This window comes from Scyliorhinus torazame, chromosome 14, assembly GCF_047496885.1.
Source record: "Scyliorhinus torazame isolate Kashiwa2021f chromosome 14, sScyTor2.1, whole genome shotgun sequence".
In the NCBI taxonomy this organism is placed as follows: Eukaryota; Metazoa; Chordata; class Chondrichthyes; order Carcharhiniformes; family Scyliorhinidae; genus Scyliorhinus; species Scyliorhinus torazame.
Window position 1 is genome coordinate 7,627,569 of NC_092720.1, and position 14,899 is coordinate 7,642,467.

Genomic DNA, 14,899 nt, shown 5'->3' on the forward strand with positions numbered 1-14,899 from the left:
CGAAGCTGCAACAATTTGCTCAGTAACACTTCACTGCTGAGTGTAATTGTCTTGACTTCCTCCGTCCCTTCTGGATTTCTGGATTTAGAACTATTTCTGCGATAGTGAAGCCCGATGCAAAGCAGCTGTTGATTTCAATTTCAATTTCCTGCTATTCCATTATTAAGCAGCTGTTGGCGCACTTTCTATTGGCCCAATGTACAGTTTGTTAACTCTTTTAAAAAAAAAAAATCTGTGGAAACTCTTACTATCAGCCTTTATATTTCTAGCCAGCTTTCTTTAGTACTCTAGATTTTCCCGCCTTATTCATTTAAGAGTCAGTCATTGCTTTTATTTATTCTTTACAATCATCTGGCCTCCGACTCAACTATGCTATTCTCTTTAAGTTTGATACTATTGTTAACTGCTTAAGTTAGCAATTTAGATGGTGGGTCCTGACCTGGATTTTTCCTATCATATTGGAGTATATTGCATATTCTGGAATATGTCCGCTTAAATGTCTGCTACGGTGGCACAGTGGTTAGCACTTCTGCCTCACAGCTCTGGGGTCCCAGGTTCCATTCTTGCCTCGGATGACTGACTGAGTGGAGCCTGCAAATTCACCCCATGCTGTGTGGGTTTCCTCCGGGTGCTCCAGTTTCCTCCCACAGTCCAAAGATGTCCATGTTAGGTGGATTGGCCATGCTCAATTGCCCCTTAGTGTCCAAAAGATTAGGTGGTGTTATTGGGTTACGGGGATAGGGTGGAGGAATGGGCTTTGGCGGGGTGCTCTGTCCAAGGGCCGGTGCAGACTCGATAGGCCGAATTGCCTCCTTCTGCACTGCAAATTCCATGATTCTGAACTTCATCTCTATTGATATACCCCTTAATCTAATTTTCCAGTTCACTTTTTCTGAGTTGTATTTTCATGTCCTCATAGTTTCCCTGAAATTAAATCAATGCGATATACAATCCGAGTCCCAGTCGACTCTCCCTCAACTTGAATGTAAAATTCAATCATTATTATGATCGCTGAGGCCTTCGTGACGGTGTCATGAAGTAATCATATCTTATTGCAAAATACTAGGTCAAGTATAACTTGCTGTCCGATTGCCACCAGAATGCACTGTTATCAGGAACTATCCCGAAAAACGTCTGTGAATTTCTCATCTAGGCTACTTTTGCCTATCTAACTTTTCCATATATTTAGATTGACTCAACCCATGATTATCACCATACCTTTCTGACAATCTCTCCTTTTTTCGTCCTTTACCAGGTCCTAATGTGTTATCGTTCGGAATCTATACATGACACCCACTCACTTCTTACCTTTATCATTTACCTTCTCACCAAAACCTGGTTTCTTGAACTTAGGTCGTCCCTTTGTATTGTGATAAGACTGCCATTCATTAACAGAGCTATCACTCCACCTTTTCTCTAGCGCCCTGTCCTTCCTCAATGTCACGCATGTTTTAATATTCAGGTCTCAATACATGTCCTTCTCCCCCTGTAATGGATGTCGGGCCATGTTCATTTATTTGTATTTGCACTATCAGTTCATTTGTTTTGTTTCCAATGTTCCATGAATTCAGATACATAACCTTTAGTTGTGTAATTTTATTAATTGTGACACCTCTAGCCTGATCTTCTGATTTGCTCTTAGACTTTGTACTCTGTTTCCCCTTCTGTCACGGGATGTTAACCCATTCCCATAATAATATCTTTATCTTCTACCACGTCTCTTTGCTTTACCCCATCTTCCAGAATTTGCTCCTTTGCCTACATTATTTAGATTAAAACCAGATCTATTTCTTCAGATGTGAGCCTCGCTAGAACCCTGTTCTCAGCAATACCCAGGTGCAGACCATCCCAATGGTATGCTCCCAAATTCCTCAGTACTAGTGCACGTGCCCCCTGAGCCAGAAGCCACACCTGCCACAGCAGCCGTTGATCCAGATAGCCACTCTCTAATTTTATTCATGCTATGCCAATCTGTATCTGCCTCACATAATTACCTTTGTGGTTCTACGGCTTCAGTTAGTGCCTTGCTCATCATGCTCTCCATGCCGAATCTCTTTACTAATCTTACCTATATTGGTGTCACTTCCATGGACCACGACCACCATATCCCCCTCTCTTATTGCAAGTACCTCTACAGGACTAAGCAGACACCCCGAAAGTCAGAGGATCATGCGTTTTTGGCGCACTCTTCTTGAAAAGGTTGTGAAAGCAGACTGCTTGAATTTTCTTAAGGAAGAGATGGATAGATGCTTGGTATGAAAGGGCGTGAAAGGTAATCAGGAGTAGGCGGAGTGCAGATTTGTTGTTACTATCAGATCTTATTAAATGGTGGAGCCATCTGGGGGCCGAATGCCCTTTCCTGGCTCATTGTACGTATGCTTGCATGTTTGTTTGGACACTGGCACTTTACAGGCAACACGGCCGTTTGGACTCACACTTTCCCATTGCAGAGAGCGTGTCTACCACCCTGACAATACTGTCTCCTATCACTATCATATTCCTCTTCACTTACCCCATTTGAATGGCAACCATTAGCATGGTTGTGGTAAACCCGTTCATCCAGCTTGCAGTCCAGCTCCTCATCAAAACAGATAGCAAGCACCTTGTACTTGTTGAACAAAGCTCTTACATCCTGTTCCTCTTACCTATCTTGCTTACAGTCATGTTCTGACCACTGATTAACTCTAAAGGTCTGCCTAAACTAATGGCAGTGACTGCCTCCTGAACAATGTGCCCAGATAAGTCTCCTCCTCCCCGATACCCCTTAATGTCCACAACTCAGTCGCCAGCTCAGCAACTCCGAGACAAACTTGCCTAAGCTACATACACATTCTGAGTTACGGTTGTCCGGGAAATCAGTGCATTCCACAAATTCCCATGTGCTGCAGTTACACCACACCACCGGCTTTGCCATGGCTGTCTAATCTTATTTATTTCATTAGGCAATTAGTTATTAATTTACACAGATAAAGTAGTATAAAATTGCACTAACCAGACTTGTAGAGAAGGAAGGAAACTCATTAACCAGAGGAGGCTCAAGCAAAGAGAAAAAACAGTATCTCTTTGCCACTCTGTACCGAAATCTCACCTGAATAACATTCCCAACTCCCGACTCAATCCAAACGCCTCACTCAGGCACAGTCTGCTGACTGCACACAACTTCTCCATGGCGGTTTAAGGTTCCTCGACTTCCAGAGAGCCTCTGATGACTTACGCCTAGCTAGGCTGTAAAGGCAACTACATCGCGCTGATTGATAGATAACTACCACTTCAGGCAGATCCCTCTTTACGTAGCATGTTTAGTTAACAATGTTTGAAGAAAAACAATCAATTTCTTAATCTAAATTCAAAGTTAAGAAAACCTTACAAGAGATTCCAATCTGAACTAAATACTCAAGTCTTCACTCAAAGTAAATTTCACTTAGGTGTAGTCTGCATCTGTACACCCCTTTCTGGACATTGCATAGGTATGAACAATGCCTGGCAGCCTGACATTGGAGAGGATGAGTTACTTCACTTATATACAGAGATAAATACTTTAGAAAATGGGGTGCTATTTTGAGAGCAGAGATGGTTTAGAGGTGGTCTAAAATAGATGTTTAAAATTACAAGGGAGGTTTGATAGAGTAAACAGGAATAAACTGATTGTACGGACAGGGGGTGGAGGTCAGTAACTAAAGTACAGTGATTTCAACTCGTTGGAATTATTTTATATTTAATTTTTGAAAATAAATTTAGAGTACCCAATTCATTTTTCCCAATTAAGGGGCAATTTGGCATGGCTAATCCACCTACCGTGCACATCTTTAGGTTGTGGGGGTGAAACCCGCGCAAACACGGGGAGAATGTGCAAACACCACACGGACAGTGACCCAGGGCCGGGATTGAACCTGGAATCTCGACGCCGTGAGGCAGCAGTGCTAACCACTACGCCACTGTGTTGCCTTAACCTGTTGGAATTAGAGGAATTAGTGTTATTTTAAATTCAGATGGTTCGTATGATTTGGAATACATTATCTAAAAGCGCATTTGAAGATGAATTGCGGATGTACTGAAAAACGAAAGAGGTGCAATGTTCTGTAGAGAGGACAGGGGAATGGGATTAATTGTGAGTTCATAAAGCTCGTACATGTACGATGGGCCGAATAGCCCATTCTGTGCTGGAAAATACAAGGAAGCGAAATCAAGATGGTTAAAAGTGACTATTTGAACAAGAAATGTTAATACAACGGACTGTGAAACCTCGGAAAGCAGCTGAACTTCAATAAATTGACTTTAATTTTAATCTAATAAAACCAATGTGCCGCACATTCTGCAGGATCGTTTAAATCATTACGTGCAGGGCTTTTCGAGATCAGCTTGAGTCTATACTTAATTAATATTAATAGGCTGAACTCCCAACATAATTGTACTTGTTCCGGGAATTGGGAAAAATGTACCTGAGGCACCATTTCCCCCAGGGCACTGAAGCTAATCTATGGCATTCCTCTGGGTGAAAACGAATATGTGCCTGCATATTTCAGGCCCATCATGCATATAAATGCAGATTGCTTCTGGAGTAAGGAGTTAAATAGTTATTTCAAGCGATCGTCAGTCAATATTTGAGCGGATTTTATGATGCGATTTATTATTACGGTGGGACTTTGGATGTTAACACTGTTCGAACACAGACTTTCTGTTGCTGAATCGTCCTGCAGACCTCAAGACAAGTTTACCACTCGTGGACTGATGCAGGATGGAGACGTTGTCCTGGGCGGGTTATTCATTGTCCATTTCAGAACAATTCTTGTGAATAATTCATTACAGTCTAAACCAGAAGAGGTGCAATGCCGAGAGTGAGTCATAACCCAATGCCTGCTGCCCAGTTTGAGTAAGAACCTTACGTATGGAACAAAATAAAATAAAAAGTTCCAGACAGCTTTAAAATTGTTGGAAATTTTTAAGTAGAGTCGCGGTTGTATTGTTTGAAATGCTGCATTTGGTCCTAGCGATGGTTGCACAAATAGCAATGTGAAAATACCAGATGACCAATTCTGTTTTTTAATATAAGTTCATTCGCGGGATGTGGGCGTCGCTGGGTCGGTCAACATTTATTTCCCACCCTTAATTGCCCCTGCAAAGGCGGCGATGAGCCGCCTTCTTGTACTGTACAGTTTGGAAGGAAGATCCAGGAATTTGACCCAGCGACAGTGCAGAAACGTTATGGTTCCAAGTCAGGGTGATGTATCACTTGGAGGGGAACTTGCACGTTGGCGCGCATTTTCTTCCCTTGCCCTTCGAGATGTTAGACCTCGGCTGTCGAAGGACATTTGGTGAGTCGCATCTTGTGGATTGTGCACCATCGTGGATCCGGTACCATTCATATGGGTTGCTTTGCCCTTGATGGCCTCATGCTAGAATCTATATGGCAGCCGCCGTGGTTTGGAAGGTACTGCATCAGGAGCCTTGCTGAGATCCTGCAGTGCAACTTATGGATCGTGCATACTGCTGCTACTGCTCGTTTGTAGTGGTGGGAGGGGATGTTTGTCGAAAGGATAGCAGTGAAGTGTGTTGTGCTGTTCTGGTTGGTGTTGAGGTTCGTCAGTGTTGTTGGAGCTTTACTCATCCAGGCAAGTGCAGAGTATTCCATCAGTCTCCTGACTTGCGCCTCGGTGGACAGGCTTTGGGGAGCCAGTGAATGAGATGCTCGCTACAGGATTCCTAGCCTCTGACCGGCTCTTATAGCCACAGTATTTCTATGACTCATCATATGTCATGGGGAGGTGGTTCGACTTTATCCTGTTGGAGCTTGACATTGCCTGTCATTTTTGTTGTGTGAATGTTACTTGACATTTATTAACTCAAGCTTGAATGTGGTCCATGTTTGCTCTCTCCAGGCACGTCCTGTTCAGTATCTGAGGAACCATGAATAGTGCTGGACTGTGTGCAATTATCAGTGAACACCTCTATTTCTGACCTGATGGGGGAGGCGGTATAATCGAACAAGCAGCTGAAGGTGGTTGGAATCAGGGCACTATCCTAAGGAACTTCTTTAACCATGACCCCAGACTGTGGTGATTGACCTCCCCGCAAACACCGTCCATTATGAGGGGTACAACTCGAAGTAATGGACGGTCTCCCCCCATCCCCCCCCCCCCCCCCCCCCATCTTTTACACTCTAGTTTTGCTGATAATCTGGAAGTACTTAGAATGATTTTCTGTTCAGATTGTTGGAGTAGAACAGGAATCAACAACATTTTGACTCGGAGCATGTGCGGAACTCTGAGCCAAAGGCGGCTGGTAGTGAGCAATATACCTGTGTGAGGCTGAGTGTCCAAGAACTCTGAACTATAATAAGTAATAATACTTTTTCGAATGCGGGTAGTTTTAACCTGGTGATCTCCTCTGCCCCTTCCTCGTGCAATGTCATCCTTCTTATAGTGTGGTGACTGGAACTGCGCACAACAGTCTAGTTTTGTGCTAACAACCATTTTATACAGCTCCATCATCCCTGCTCTTACATTCGACCCTTGGCTAATATGGGCAACAAGCACATATGCCTTCCTAACCACATTACCTACGACCTCTCCCGTTCAGGGATCTATGGGCAGTCACCCCCCCCCTCCCCAGGTGCCTCTTGTCGTCTGTACATCGTAGCACCCTACCGCTCATTGTGTATTACCTTGCCTTGATAGTCCTCCTAAAATGCATCACCTCACGTTTAAGTGTTAAATTCCATTTGCCAGTGTTCCACTCAGCTGACTAGCCCATCTATATTGTCTTGTTATCTCAGCATTTCCTCTTCGCCTTTTACTACACCACCAATTTTCACGTCATCTGCAACTTCCTGATCATCCTACCACATCCTTGTCGAGATCATTAATGTGCAGTACAAATAGCAAGGAACTCAGCATCTATACCTGCAGTACACCACTGGACACAGTCTTCCAGTCACAAAAACAACCTTCAACCATCACCCTTTACCCCCCACCTCGAAGCCAACATTGGATCCAATTTGCCAAATTGCCCTGGATCCCTTGGGTTCTTACCTTTTCGAACCGTCTCCACTTGGGACCTTGTCAAAGGCCTTACTGATGATAATTACAATAATTTCCCTACCACTGATATTAGAGTCACTGGCCAGTAATCATATATTTTCCCATACTTCCCTCCTTGAATAATGATACAACTTTAACAATCCCCCAGTACTCTGGAACCTGTCCTGCGGCAAAGAGAATATTTGACAATAAACGCCAGAGTCCCTACAATCTCCTACATTGCCTCACACAGCATCCTCGAATACATATTATCTGAGTCTTGGGGTATATCCAATTTTACACCCACTTAAACGCAAGAACCTCCAACCTCTCATTGCTAATCTCTTCAACGGTATTACAGTCCCCCTCCCTGCATGCTATACCTACATCAGCCTTCTCAATAAGGAGCACAGATGTAAAAGGAAGGCAGATTATTATTTGGATGGGTGTAAATTGAGAGTGGCGGATACTCAACGAGACTATGGCGTCGTCCTGCATCAATCACTGAAAGTAAGCGCACAGGTGAGCAGGCAGTAAATAAGACTAATTGCATATTGGCCTTCATAGCGAGAGGATTCGAGTATCAGAATATGAATGTTTTACTGCAATTGATTAGGTGATTGGTGAAGGCAACATGGAGCATTGTGTGCAGGTTTGGTGTCCTTATCAGAGAAGGATGTTGTTGCTATGGAGGGAGAGCAACGCAGGATTACCATTTTGATTTCTGGGATGACACAGCTGTCGTATGACAAGAGACTAAATCTGTTAGGATTATATTGATTGGAGTTTAGAAGACTGAGAGGGGATCTCATAGAAACTTATAAAATTCTAACAGCATTAACGAGGGTGGATTCTGAAATAATGTTCCCGATAGTGGGTAAGTCCAGATCTCAGGACTATAGTTTGAGGATAAGGGATAAATATTTTAGGACTGAGGTGAGGAGAAATGTCTTCACCCAGAGAGTCGTGAATATGTGGAATACCCTACCACACAAAACATTGTGTAATTTCAAGAAGGAATTACTGGAGGCAGAGAGGGTCCCACAGGACAGGAAATTGGTGAATGTAACACCCATTTTTAGGGAGGGAGGCAAAGGATGGGAAATTAGGCTTTAGTCATTGGTAAGATTTTAGAGTCCATTATTAAAGATGAGATTGCGGAGTTCTTGGAAGTGCATGGTAAAGGTTTTTCCAAGGAGAGGTCATGTCTGACAAATCTGTTAGAGCTCTTTGAGGAAGTAAGGAAGGTGGACAAAGGAGAGGCAGTGAGTGTGATCGATTTATAATTCCAAGAAGGACTTTGACAAGGTGCCACATAGGAAGCTGTTAAACAAGTTAAGAGCCCATGGTGTTAAGGGTAAGATCCTGACATATATACAGGATTGGATGACTGGCGAAAGGCAAAGAGTGGGGATAAAGGGATCTTTTTCAGGTTGAAAGCCTTGACGAGTGATGTGCCTCAGGTGTCGGTGCTGGGAGCACGACGTTTCACAATATACATTAACGATCTGGAAGAAGGAACTGAAGACACTTTTGCTTTTTAGTTTTTAGATGATACAAAGATATGCAGAGGGGTTGGTAGTATTAATGAAGCAGGGCGTCCAAAGAAGGACTTGGACAGGCTAGGAGATTGGGCAAAGAAGTGGCAGATGAAATACAATGTGGAAAAGTGTGAGGGTATGCACTTTTGATGGAGGAATGGAGGCACATGTTGCCACTTTGGTCCAGAGTGGGCTCTACTAGTTTCCTGATTACCCTCTTTCTCTTAATATGCTTATAAAACATCTTGAGATTTCTCTTTATTTTGGCTTCAAGTCTTTTTTCATCTCTCCTCTTTGCCCTCCTAATTCATATTTTAAGCATTCTGTTGCAATTTCTCTGTGACTCCAGAGAATCCACCGTGTTTAGCCCCCTGTTTCTCCTCTTGCGCTTCTCCTCCTGTAAATACATTAATATCCAGGGTTCTCTGGACATTTTAGTCCCACCCTTTACCAGTACGGCAACAATTTGGGCCTGTACTCTCCCTATTTATTTTTTGAATGACCCCACTGCTCTGATGTGGATGTTCTGTGTCCAGTGGTATGGCTCAGGGGTAGGTACTGGGACAATTTTCACAATATATGTTAACAATCTGGAAGAAGAATAATTTGCTTTATTGTAGCAAGTAGGCTTACATTAGCACTGCAATGAAGTTTCTGTGAAACGCCCCCTAGTGGCCACATTCCGGCGCCTGTTTGGGTACACAGAGGGAGAATTCAGAATGTCCAAATTATCTAACAAGCACGTCTTTCGGAACTTGTGGGAGGAAACCGGAGTACCCGGAGCAAATCCACGCAGACATGGGGAGAACCAAGAAAAAAGAAAAGTACAGCACAGGAACAGGCTCTTCGGCACTCCAAGCCTGTGCCGACCATGCTGCCCATCTAAACTAAAATCTTCTACACTTCCTGGGACCGTATCCCTCTATTCCCATCCTATTCATGTATTTGTCAAGATGCCCCATAAATGTCACTACCGTCCCTGCTTCCACCACCTCCTTTGGCAGCGAGTTCCAGGCACCCACTACCCTCTGTGTAAAAAAAACTTGCCTCGTACATCTCCTCTAAACCTTGCCCCTCACACCTCAAAGCTATGCCCACTAGTAATTGACCCCTCTATCCTGGGAAAAAGCCTCTGACTATCCACTCTGTCTATGCCCCTTATAATTTTGTAGACCTCTATCAGGTCGCTCCTCAACCTCCGTCGTGCCAGTGAGCACAAACCGAATTTATTCAACCGCTCCTCATAGCTAATGTCCTCCATACCAGGCAACATCCTGGTAAATCTCATCTGTACCCTCTCTAAAGCCTCAACATTCTTCTAGTAGTATGGCGACCAGAATTGAACACTATGCTCCAAGTGTGGCCTAACTAAGGTTCTATGCAGCTGCAACATGACTTGCCAATTCTTATGCTCAATGCCCCGGTCAATCAAGGCAAGCGTGCCGTATGCCTTCTGGACTACCTTCTCCACCTGTGTTGCCCCTTTCAGTGACCTGTGGGCCTGTACACCTAGATCTCTCTGACTGTCAATACACTTGAGGGTTCTACGATTCACTGTATATTCCCTACATGCATTAGACCTTCCAAAATGCATTACCTCAAATTTGTCCGGATTAAACTCCATCTGCTATCTCTCCGCCCAAGTCTCCAAACGATCTAAATCCTGCTGTATCCTCTGACAATCATCGCTATCCACAATTGCACCAACCTTTGTGTCATCTGTAAACTTACTAATCAGACCAGTTACATTTTCCTTCAAATCATTTATGTACATTACGAACAGAAAAGATCCCAGCACTGATCCCTTTGGAAGACCACTAGTCACAGCCCTCCAATCATAAAAGCATAGAGAGAACGTGCAGACTCCGCACAGACAGTGACCCAAGCTGGGAATCGACCCTGGGACCCTGGAGCTGTGAAGTAACAGTCCTACCACCGTGCTACCGCGCCACCCAGAAAAAACTGAAGGCACTTTTTCTAAGTCTGCAGATGATAGAAAGATTTGTGGAGGGACAGATAGTATTGAGGAAGTAGGGGAGCTGCAGAAAGACATGGACAGGTTAGGAGGTTGGGCAAAGAAGTGGCAGATGGAATACAATGTGGAAAAGTGTGACGTTATGCACTTTGGAAGGAGGAATGGAGGCACAGACTACTTTCTAAATGGACAAATGCTTAGGAAATCAGAATCACAAAGGGACCTGGGATTCCTTGTTGAAGATTCTCTTCAGGTAAACGTGCAGGTTCAGTCGGCAGTTAGGAAGGCAAATGCAATGATAGCATTCATGTCGAGAGGGCTAGAATACAAGACCAGGGATGTACTTCGGAGGCTGTAAAAGACTCTGGTCAGACCCCATTTGGAGCATTTTGAGGAGTTCTGGGCCCTGTATCTAAGGAAGGATGTGCTTACCTTGGAATATGATGAGAGATTGACTAGGTTGGGATTGTTCTCGCTGGAGTTCAGGAAAATGAGGGGGGGATGTCATAGAGACTTATAAAATTCCAACAGGACTTGACAGGGTAGATGCAGGGAAGATGTTACCAATGATAGTTGTGTCCAGAACCAGGGGTCACAGCCTGAGGTTTCAGGGTAAACCATTTCGTCAGAGATAAGGAGACATTTCTTCACACAAAGAGTGGTTAGCCTGTGGAATTCATTACCACAGGAAGTAGTTGATGAAAAAACATTGAATATCTTCAAGAGACGGCTGCTGGATATAGCACTTGGGGAGAATGAGGTCAAAGGCTATGGGGAGAAAGCGGAATTAAGCTATTGAGTTGGATGATCAGCCATGATCATGATGAATGGCGGAGCAGGCTCGAAGGGCCAAAAGACCTCCCCCTGCTCCTATTTTCTATGTATGTATCTATGCATGAAAGGGTCCAGAGGACGTTCACACGAATGCTCTCTGGAATGAGGAGCTTGTCATATGAGGAACGGTTGAGAGCTTTGGTTCTGTATTCGTTGGAGTTTAGAAGGATGAGGGGAATCTTATTGAGGCCTGTATAGAGTGGACGCAGAGAGGACATTTCCACTTGTAGGAAAAACTAGAACCATAGGATACAATCTCAGACTAAAGGGACGATTCTTTAAAACAGAGATGAGGAAGAATTTCTTCAGCCATTTATCATGGTGAATCTGTGGAACTCTTTTCCGTAGAAGGCAGTGGAGGACAAATCACTGAGCGTCTTTAAGCCAGAAATAGATAGGTTCTTGATTGATAAGGGGTTATGTGGAGAAGGGAGGAGAATGGGGACGAGAAAGATATCAGACCTGATTGAATGGCGGAGCAGACTCGATGGGCCGAGTGACCTAATTCTGTTCCTATGTCTTAAGGTCTTATGGTTCCTACAAGTACGTGCTCATAGTCCACTTTGACTAGATTCTTTCCCCAATTCAGAACCTTTATTTCCAGTGTCTTTCTCCTTTTCCATAAATGCCTTAAATCTTACTGAGAGCAATCAGACAAGTAACAATTAAAATGTTTATTGCATAGTGATCACCTGATGAGCGTATTTCATAATATCAGCCATTTGGTCAATTACCATCACAATATTCATAACTTTTTTATTGACATTGGCGTTGTAATTTTAAAATCAAGTTGTGAACCAGACAAATGAAAACACATTCATGATATTTATTGAATACACAGAAACGCCACAGCAGAAATAATATTTAGTGCACGAGTTCTAACGCTTAAGAACGCACAATTAGCAATGCTAACAACACATGAAGTATTATGTGAATTCCAGTCAACATTTCTGTTAAAATAATCGGATGAGGGCTATTGAAGTGTAGCGGTTTAATTTTCAAGGTTTTAGCGTGCTATTCAGGTCAGGATTTAACAGCTATCTCTGGTTGTCCTGTTTAACGGATATTAGTGAATCTGCTCCGTTTTTAAGATACTCGAACAGTTTTGTCGCATATTTACCGATGCCAGCCAAACTGAATCTAACTTCAGTAACTGCCATGGCGAGTAATTAACTCACATTCTTTGGATGCTGAATCCACACCACTGGATTGCTGGTACGATGATATCACTGCAGGGCCAATTTAGGTGGGAGTGTGCGATTGATAAAATCAAATGAATCGTCCCTTTTTCCGCGGGGAAAGTGTCTTGGAAGAATTACTCCATACTCAGGCCTGTTCCAAAAGTCAAAAGGTTTATTGATTACGCCAGCGGGGAGTGAACCTTTGGTTAAAGCCAGGCTTCTCCCAACAGAACTAAATAAAGCATAATCCTTTCTACATTTTCAAATAGTTAATCGTCCACCCGGCTGGACATGATCCAATCATTGCGATTATAGATGACACACATTGAACCAATTAAAGTTGTTATTAGGCAGCAGGGGACTGGTCGATAAGCTCATGGACAGTTGGGAACTCGTGCATGGTCTCTTTACGTTTCCCAAGCTCCCTTATCAAACTGTCCTTGTTTCTTTGTGTATACAATCCCCCGTCGTAATCTTCTTCCTGACTGGAACCATTGGCCGTATCCATAACGATTGTCTGGGGATGCTGAAAAGGAATGTTGGTGTGCGTTTCTGTGCGAATCTGTATTTCTAAAGAATGTGGCCAAGTTAGCTGGCTAGTCCCATTATGCCTCACGAACATTTCTGTTCACTGCTATATCACTGTTATGCTTAAAGAATGCTGTTAGTACTTGCAGCAGGTGCCTCTGTCGAGGCAACAGACGTTGACATTTTCATATCCAACGAGGCCCTCTGAACAGAACACACAGTTTTTCTCCACTGCTCGCTTTAAATCCACATCGAAGTTGACCCGTACGGTCATAGTTTAATAACCATTGCAAACAGAATCAACAATGCTCCAAATGTATTGCTCAGTTGGTTCTACGTCAGAAATTTCAGCATAAACAGGATGTAAAATGGGAGATATCTGATCAACCTTTTTTCATGAACGAATAATTAAAAAAAACATACACGTTAGGAGAACGATTAAGCCATACGTTCCCTCGAGCCCGCTCTTCAATTCAATGATAAAACGGACGCACTTTCACATCAACTCCACTTTCTCATCAAGAAGAGAATGGACAGGACACTGTGATGAAGGGACAACCGGAGTGATATCGCCCGTTTTATACCCGTACCTGTGCTTTTATCGCAGATGTGCACTAGGCTGATCTCAGCCAATTGCTTCAATTGACTCCGCTGTTAATGATCTGAAATTGGCAAAAGTGGCACTGTGTGTCTTCCAAGAACCTCCAAAGATTATTTCCGTAAATTTGTGTATTTATATTGGGCGGCCCAGGATATACAATGGCAGGCAGGACTTTGCTTTCGCCTCCCCACAGGCTGGCATATTTCAATGTGCAATCTGTTAGTTGAGCAAAGCTATATTTGTCAGTTACTGGAGGGAAACTGGTGCCGAGGATCTGAATATCAATGAAAGGACTACAGGAGAGAAATTGCGTGCGAGTTTTTCTCATCATCTGAACAACTTGGCGGGTAGGATCAAGGAAAACCCCAAGGCCTTTTACACATATGTGAGAAATATGAGAATGACTAGAGCGAGGGTAGGTCCGATCAAGGACAGTAGCGGGAGATTGTGCATTGAGTCTGAAGAGATAGGAGAGGTCTTGAATGAGTACTTTTCTTCTGTATTTACAAATGAGAGGGGCGATATTGTTGGAGAGGACAGTGTGAAACAGATTGGTAAGCTCGAGGAAATACTTGTTAGGAAGGAAGATGTGTTGGGCATTTTGAAAAACTTGAGGATAGGCAAGTCCCCCAGGCCTGACGGGATATAACCAAGGATTCTATGGGAAGCAAGAGATGAAATTGCAGAGCCGTTGGCAATTATCTTTTCGTCCTCACTGTCAACAGGGGTGGTACCAGGGGATTGGAGAGTGGCGAATGTCGTGCCCCTGTTCAAAAAAGGAACTAGGGATAACCCTGGGAATTATAGGCCAGTTAGTCTTACTTCGGTGGTAGGCAAAGTAATGGAAAGGGTACTGAAGGATAGGATTTCTGAGCATCTGGAAAGACACTGCTTGATTAGGGATAGTCAGCACGGATTTGTGAGGGGTAGGTCTTGCCTTACAAATCTTATTGAATTCTTTGAGGAGGTGACCAAGCATGTGGATGAAGGTAAAGCAGTGGATGTAGTGTACATGGATTTTAGTAAGGCATTTGATAAAGTTCCCCATGGTAGGCTTCTGCACAAAGTAAGGAGGCATGGGATAGTGGGAAATTTGGCCAGTTGGATAACGAACTGGCTAACCGATAGAAGTCAGAGAGTGGTGGTGGATGGCAAATATTCAGCCTGGATCCCAGTTACCAGTGGTGTACCGCAGGGATCAGTTCTGGGTCCTCTGCTGTTTG